The sequence below is a fragment of the Cavia porcellus genome, unplaced genomic scaffold (genome assembly GCF_034190915.1).
Source record: "Cavia porcellus strain 051 isolate PalLab524CR breed Dunkin Hartley unplaced genomic scaffold, mCavPor4.1 scaffold_14, whole genome shotgun sequence".
In the NCBI taxonomy this organism is placed as follows: Eukaryota; Metazoa; Chordata; class Mammalia; order Rodentia; family Caviidae; genus Cavia; species Cavia porcellus.
Window position 1 is genome coordinate 60,331,074 of NW_026947497.1, and position 6,334 is coordinate 60,337,407.

Sequence of the window (6,334 nt, forward strand, 5' to 3'; positions counted from 1 at the left end):
AGGTGTGGGGGCTCCATGTGCTCACCCAGCTCTGGGCCTGGCCCCTGTGAATCACCAGGTGGACTTCAGTGACCTGAGCCTGGAGTCCAGTCTTGCCGAGGGCCGGAGCCTTCATCCAGCCCTCCCAAGCCCCGCTGAGCTGTGCAAGGACGGTCCCATGGAAGCTGCACACATGCTCATCTCCAGAGCCACATGTGTCTCGACCCTGACTTGCACCTTCTACCTCATCGGGTGCTATTCCAGACCTTGGTACACACCAGGAAACAAACCAAGACCAACCAGGCCTTGGGCACCTTCACGATGCCCGAGGGAGGGTCGGGCTCAGCCAGTGCTGCTGGCCAGCGTGTTGGGTTAGATGCTCCCGTCCGTCCTGCTGGCCTCCTGCCCCAAACCCCAGTCCCTTCTGATTCATCAAGGTTTTGGAGGTGCTCTGCGGCATACCACCCAGAACCAAGGAGAGCGTGGGGCCTTCCGACCCCTGAGCCTCAAAAGAAGAAACTGGAGCCTCACACACTGACTCCTCAGCTCTTTCTTCCTGGTGACGAAGACCACTTCCGGTCATACCCAAGGGCCAGTGCTAGCCACCCGCTCTGCCTCACTTGAGGGGCATAGAAAATTCGCAGGATGTGCGTGAGCAGGAAAGTCTTTACCATGAAGCATATTTAACATCTATCAACTTCAAAGCCAGGCGTGCTGGTGCAAGCCTGAAATCCTAGCAGTCAGTGGCTGAGGCAGGAGGGTTGTGAATTCAGGCTTCAGCCATACAGAGGCCCTACTTCAGAACAGAACAAAACACCCACAAACTTTCAATTTTGTTTTGAAGTTTTCCTTTTATATTTTAAAGCTAATAAAAGTTTCTCAAGTCTCAAATATTTGCAGGAAAATCTCATAGAGCCCTGCACTGCCCCATGAGTCCCACGGTCTATGTTTTCAGGAGTCTACTGCGAGCCAAACCGTCACAGCTGCTTTGTAATGCACAACAGTGCTTCTCACCCAGCCATGATGCTGGGACCTCAGGGTCACTCTTGTCACCTTCTACAGAGAGGGGACAGAGCAGAGATTGGGTGGTGAGTCTTGTGTGTAGCCATCAACTGTGCCATGTGTCATACACCCTCAGGATATAAGAAGAAGAAGCCCACGAGACACTGGGGTCCTTGGAGCAGCAGGAAGAAACAGAGAAGGAGGGACCCCGGCTTCCTGCCCCACTTGGCACCTGGCAATGTCCCCCACATGCGTCTGTCTTCCCACCCCCAGCCCTGTGCCCAAAGGAGTTTGTCTCCAAATAGCCAGTGTGATTGAACAGTAGAGGCTACTAAACAAACAGAAAGCTCACTGAAGCACTGATTTCATTTCTGTGCCAAATCTAAACGTAACTGATTCACCCGGCTGCTGCCTCCCAATCCCACAGTGGAAACCTGCAGGGCACTGAAGTCAGCATCCCCATAGGACCTGGGGTTTGTGCTTTAGATTTGATATGTTAGTTACTTCTCATTGCCAGAACAAAATATTCAACACTCACAAATCAGAGGAGGAGAGGGTTATTTAGCTCAGTTTGTAGAGGTTCAGTCCATAATCAGCTGGCTCCAAGGCAGAGTGGCCAGCAGAGGGTATAGGAGAGGAGGAACAGCAGGGCAGGGCAGCAGGAGGCAGGATGTGCTCAAGGAGGGAGGGAGGAACATTTGCTATCCAGGCCCAGCCATAGTGACCATCGTGAACCCACCAGTGGGCCAATCTACTACCACACTCGTGACCCAGCACCACACTCTTATGATCCGTTCACCTCCCAAAATCCTCCTATGATCCGTGAATTTGCTGGACATCTACATACAAACCATAACAGGACATTACAGATTAAAAATGCAGTTATCTTAACACCAGCTGAATTAAATCAGCATGGTGCTGAGTGTAGATGGGCCACCTGAGGAAAGCTACCAGCATAAATAGAGACGTGGAGAAGAAGAGCTGGCGTTGTGGGTCTAAGTGTTGCTGTTTGAGCTATTGGTTCTCCTGGAGGAGCTGGTCATGACTAGCTTCCCCAATACGAGTTTGGCCTTTGTCACCAGAGGAGCTCAAGACCTTGTTGGTGAGAGTGGCTGTAGATCACTTTGGGGGAGCTCTGGTCCTAACACTGAGCATTGCTTTCTGGCTCCAGAGGGGAAGATGTGCGCTGTTTAATCTCCAGGAGAAGCTCATCATGCTGGCTTCCTGGCATGTATTTGACTGTTCTTATCTTTAGTGGAGCTCAGGCCCTCCTTGTTACTGAGGATGGCTGTGGTACTTTTCAGGGCAGCCCTGGTCCTTATTTCGAGTGTGATTTCTCGTCTCCAATGTAGGACCCTCAACCTGCTATCACAGACTCTCTGGCATAGACTTTCTAGCTTCCACTGCTAACCTGGGCCTTCCCAGCTCAGATCTGTAAAACAGACTGGCATGAGGCCTTGCTGTGGGGTCTAGGTCTCCAACTGGACTCATGGGAGGCATTGTCATGGGCTCCTGGTCTTCAGCTGGACTCATGCAAGACATTGCTGTGGAATCCAGGCCCTTGGCTGAATATTCTGAGTCTACAGTGTTGTGGACAGATTTCGTGTACTTTTTGTGTTTAACTCTGGGTGACCATCATAAAATAATAATATAAATTTTGTGTCTTGTATGTAATTATTCTCCTCATGACCACTGACTTCAACGTCGGGCAAGTGGGATATAGCGGACCCCAACCTGTGCCCACCATCTACGCCAGTTTCTTGCTGGCAGGGACCCAGGGACCACAGAGCTCCCTGGGTGATGGGTTCCACTGCAGCAGGAGCGCCCCCTGGGCCCCTGTAGCCCAGATGCAGAGCTCTGGGAGTACACAGGTGACCTGTGCACGCACACACATGTTTGTGCTGCCCCACTGTTACCCTAAATACTGCTCACTCGATGGAAACAGAACCATCAGCACCCAACAGAATAACGGCAGCAGTAACGTCCGAAATGGACATCTGCAGACACGGTGCAGAGGCACTGGAAGTGAAGAGCGGTCTGCAGCTTGGAGACAGAAAATGGTACTTTTGGGTTTATTTTTTTAACTGAGTAAGATAAGCATTGTGCTCAAGAGGTTAGTTTTCTCTCTCTTTGACCATGAAAAGTGAGAGAAGAAAGTGAAACAGATAAACCCAAAATCAGCACGATCACAAAGGAGCACCGAGGAATGCTCAGCAAGAGGAATCAGGAGAACTGGGGCAGGCCTGGAGCCAGCCAGAAGAGCTGGGGAAGGAATGTGGCCCAAACCACAAGGAGAGGAGCCAGCAAAGCAGAATGGGGACAGAGTGAGGCGCGCTGCAGCCCGAAGCACAGGGCCCCCAAGTCAAGTGTTGAGAACGACCAGACACCACAGTGCAAATAGGGGCCAAGGGCCCACGTAGCCTCCACAGGCCTGGTTCCCTGGAGGCTTTGCATGAGTCCATACCCCAGCCCAGTGCAGACCAAGCTGATTCTGGAAGGGGCTCAGCGTGTGCTGGTCTGCAACACAGCAGGGCTGGTTACCCCAGAACTGCACACCACCCCAGAGAGGCTCTATTTCCATGAGGTTTGGCTACCAATATTTAATACACTAAAACTGAAAATGGGGAGGTAAAAAATATTTACCCATCTAAAATAATAGCAAAACCAATACATTGTTTGCAACAATAAGAGCATTCAAAATATCCTCAAATAGGATAAAGCATACTTGAACCATCTGAAACAGAAAAGTTTATTTATTTTTTTTGAAAAGTTTATTTTTAATGTGCAGATATCAAGATGGAAAAAACTCAGGCTAAAAAAATAATAAAATAAACTCTTTTGAGTGAAAAGAGGCAAAAAGAATAGAATATAAAATACCATTTAGGTAAAATTTTAAAAATCCGAGCCACTGGCTGAGAGGCGTGGATCTTTGAAGCCAGGCTGAATTCAAATCTCTCCAGAGGTGGGGAGCCCGCTCTGCGGAGAGGCTGAGCTGTGGCAATGCTGGGAGCAGGTGTCCAGCAGAGGGTTCCGGCAGGGTCGCAGCTCCAAGCACCCCCTCCTTCCTGGGGCAGCTTTGCAGTGCTTTCTCTTCACGCTGGGCTTCTCTGACTTCTCTTCCTCTTTCCCTCCCAGAGAGAGACCAGGCTGGTGAGGGTGAGTCTGGGGGACCCCTGGGCCCCAGACCCACCAAACGTAGCAGTAATGAAACCTGAGGTATTAGCAAGACCAATGGCCTTGTCGCAGGAAAAATCACACACGTGTTCCTGTCACATCCTAGTTAGGGCAAGCATCTTAACTACCTTGACGCTCACCACGGTTATAAATGAGAGTGGAATGGATGTGCGGCTGAACCCCGTATGTAATGGGATTAGGAAGAAGTTTATAGTTCGGGCCACAGCCTGATCCCCAGAGCACCCTGGAAATGCATCCCCTGTGAAGATTCCCCTTGGATGCCACGCACTTCATGCGGTGCACTTCGCACACAGTTCTGACCGATGCCCACCGACTTCCCACACTGCCAGCGGGGTCACCGCACAGAAGATGTGAGCAATAAGCAGAGGGTGTCTCCTGGGGAGACGCTCTGGGCGCGGGGACCTTGTAGGCCTGAGTAGAGGGGCAGTGGGGTCCCGGAGGTGAGGGGCGGGGCTCAGACTTATACAGCTGGACTCCGCCCCGCCGGCAGGGGGCCCATAAGAGGCAGGGACAGCGCAGGGACAGCAGGCTGGTGGCAGGAAGCATGAGCTTGTCCTGTAAGCCTGTGTGCGGTCAGTTGGGAAGAACGGGCCAACCAGGGAATGGGATAAACCCGGGTAAGCTGGGGAACCGGGGAACCCGGGTAAGGTGAGGTGGTCACATGCACTGGCCACAGGCACACTCTCCGTGCACACATGTGCCGTGCACACACTCACCTTGTGTGGGCCGCGGTAAGAGGCCCCTAGGTCCCACGTGTCCAGAGTGCGAGGCCACCCGGCTCCGGCTCGGCACCGTGGGCTTCCTTTCCCTGTTCACTCGCTCCTCTCCCTCCTCCCCTCCTCCTCCCCCTCCTCCCCCTCCCACCTTCCTCTTCCCTCTCCTCCCCTCCTCCTCCATCTCCTTCTCTCACTCCTCCCCTCCCTCTCCTCCCCTCCTCTGCCCCCTCCTCCTCCTCCCTCTCTTCCTCCACCTCCTCCTCTTCCCACCCCCACGGCAGATGCCACCCATGGAGACCCCACTGGAGCCGGGTCAGGGTCCCACGCAGGCGGGCAGGCAGCTGAGAGGCTCCGTTCGTGTTTGGGCCTGACCCCAGATCCGACACCTGGCTAAACAGCACCCTGCACAACTGGCAGGCATGTGTGGGCGAGACGGGCCTGGACCAGGACCCAGCAAGGCGGGCTGCCTCCCCTGAGCGGTGCTCTTGGACCCCAGACAGCAGACAGACAAAAGTAGGGTGAGGATCGCAGTCTGCCCTGCTGTCCTCAGCTGAGACAGCAGCTCCCCTGGTCCGGACTCAGACTATGGGGAGGGAACGCCACCTGCTTCCAGCTTGCAGGCCTCTGAGGTCGGACTACATATTTCTCCTGTCTCTCCCCAGCTCGGGGATGCTGACTGCAGAGCCCTGGACTCCTTTTCGCAGCTTCACTTTGCACCGGTGGAAAGCGAGCTGTGAAGCCCACAGCCCACTGGGGTCAGGTGAGCTCCCTGGGCAGCTCCATGCTCCTTTTGGCTGTCATCCACAACAGCTGGTCACTGGCTGAGGGGAGACCCAGCAAAGCCGCAGTGATGTTCCCTGCTGGCCTGAAGATGGGGAACTGGGGCACAGAGTCCAAGGCAGGAGACCAATGTCCCCTGTGTGTGCAGAGAGTGTGAGCCTGGTGCCTAGAGCCCCAAGGCACTTTGCTGTCCCACACGCCCAGTGCTTCACACCATGCAGGAAAGGTGAGGTTCCTGCGCTGTTGTTCGGGGAGATTGCAGACCTCCCCCTCTGTGAGGGTGGCCAGTACTGCTGTGATCTGGCATCTTCTGGGGTGGGTGAAGGGCTGTCAGCCAGCCCAGCAAGGGTTTTGCTTCAAGGCTCTGAGACCTGCACACCAAGTACAGGTCTGACTCCCAGGGTCTGAGCTGGTCACCTGTCAGGGGTCAGGCTCTGCAATCAGAGCTGACCACACAGCATGCCACGGCCTGGAAGCTGCATAGCCATCACCTCAGGGGTCCTGGTAGCAGCTCCCCAACGTCCCAGGCAGGGTGGACGTAAACAAGCTCTCTGTCCCCACAGACTGCCAGCCAGGGGCCTGGGTCCCACACAACAGTAGATCCTAGCAGGTCCCCACTTCCACACGGCTGCCTCCCTACTGAACCTCAGTGGTGACAGCTG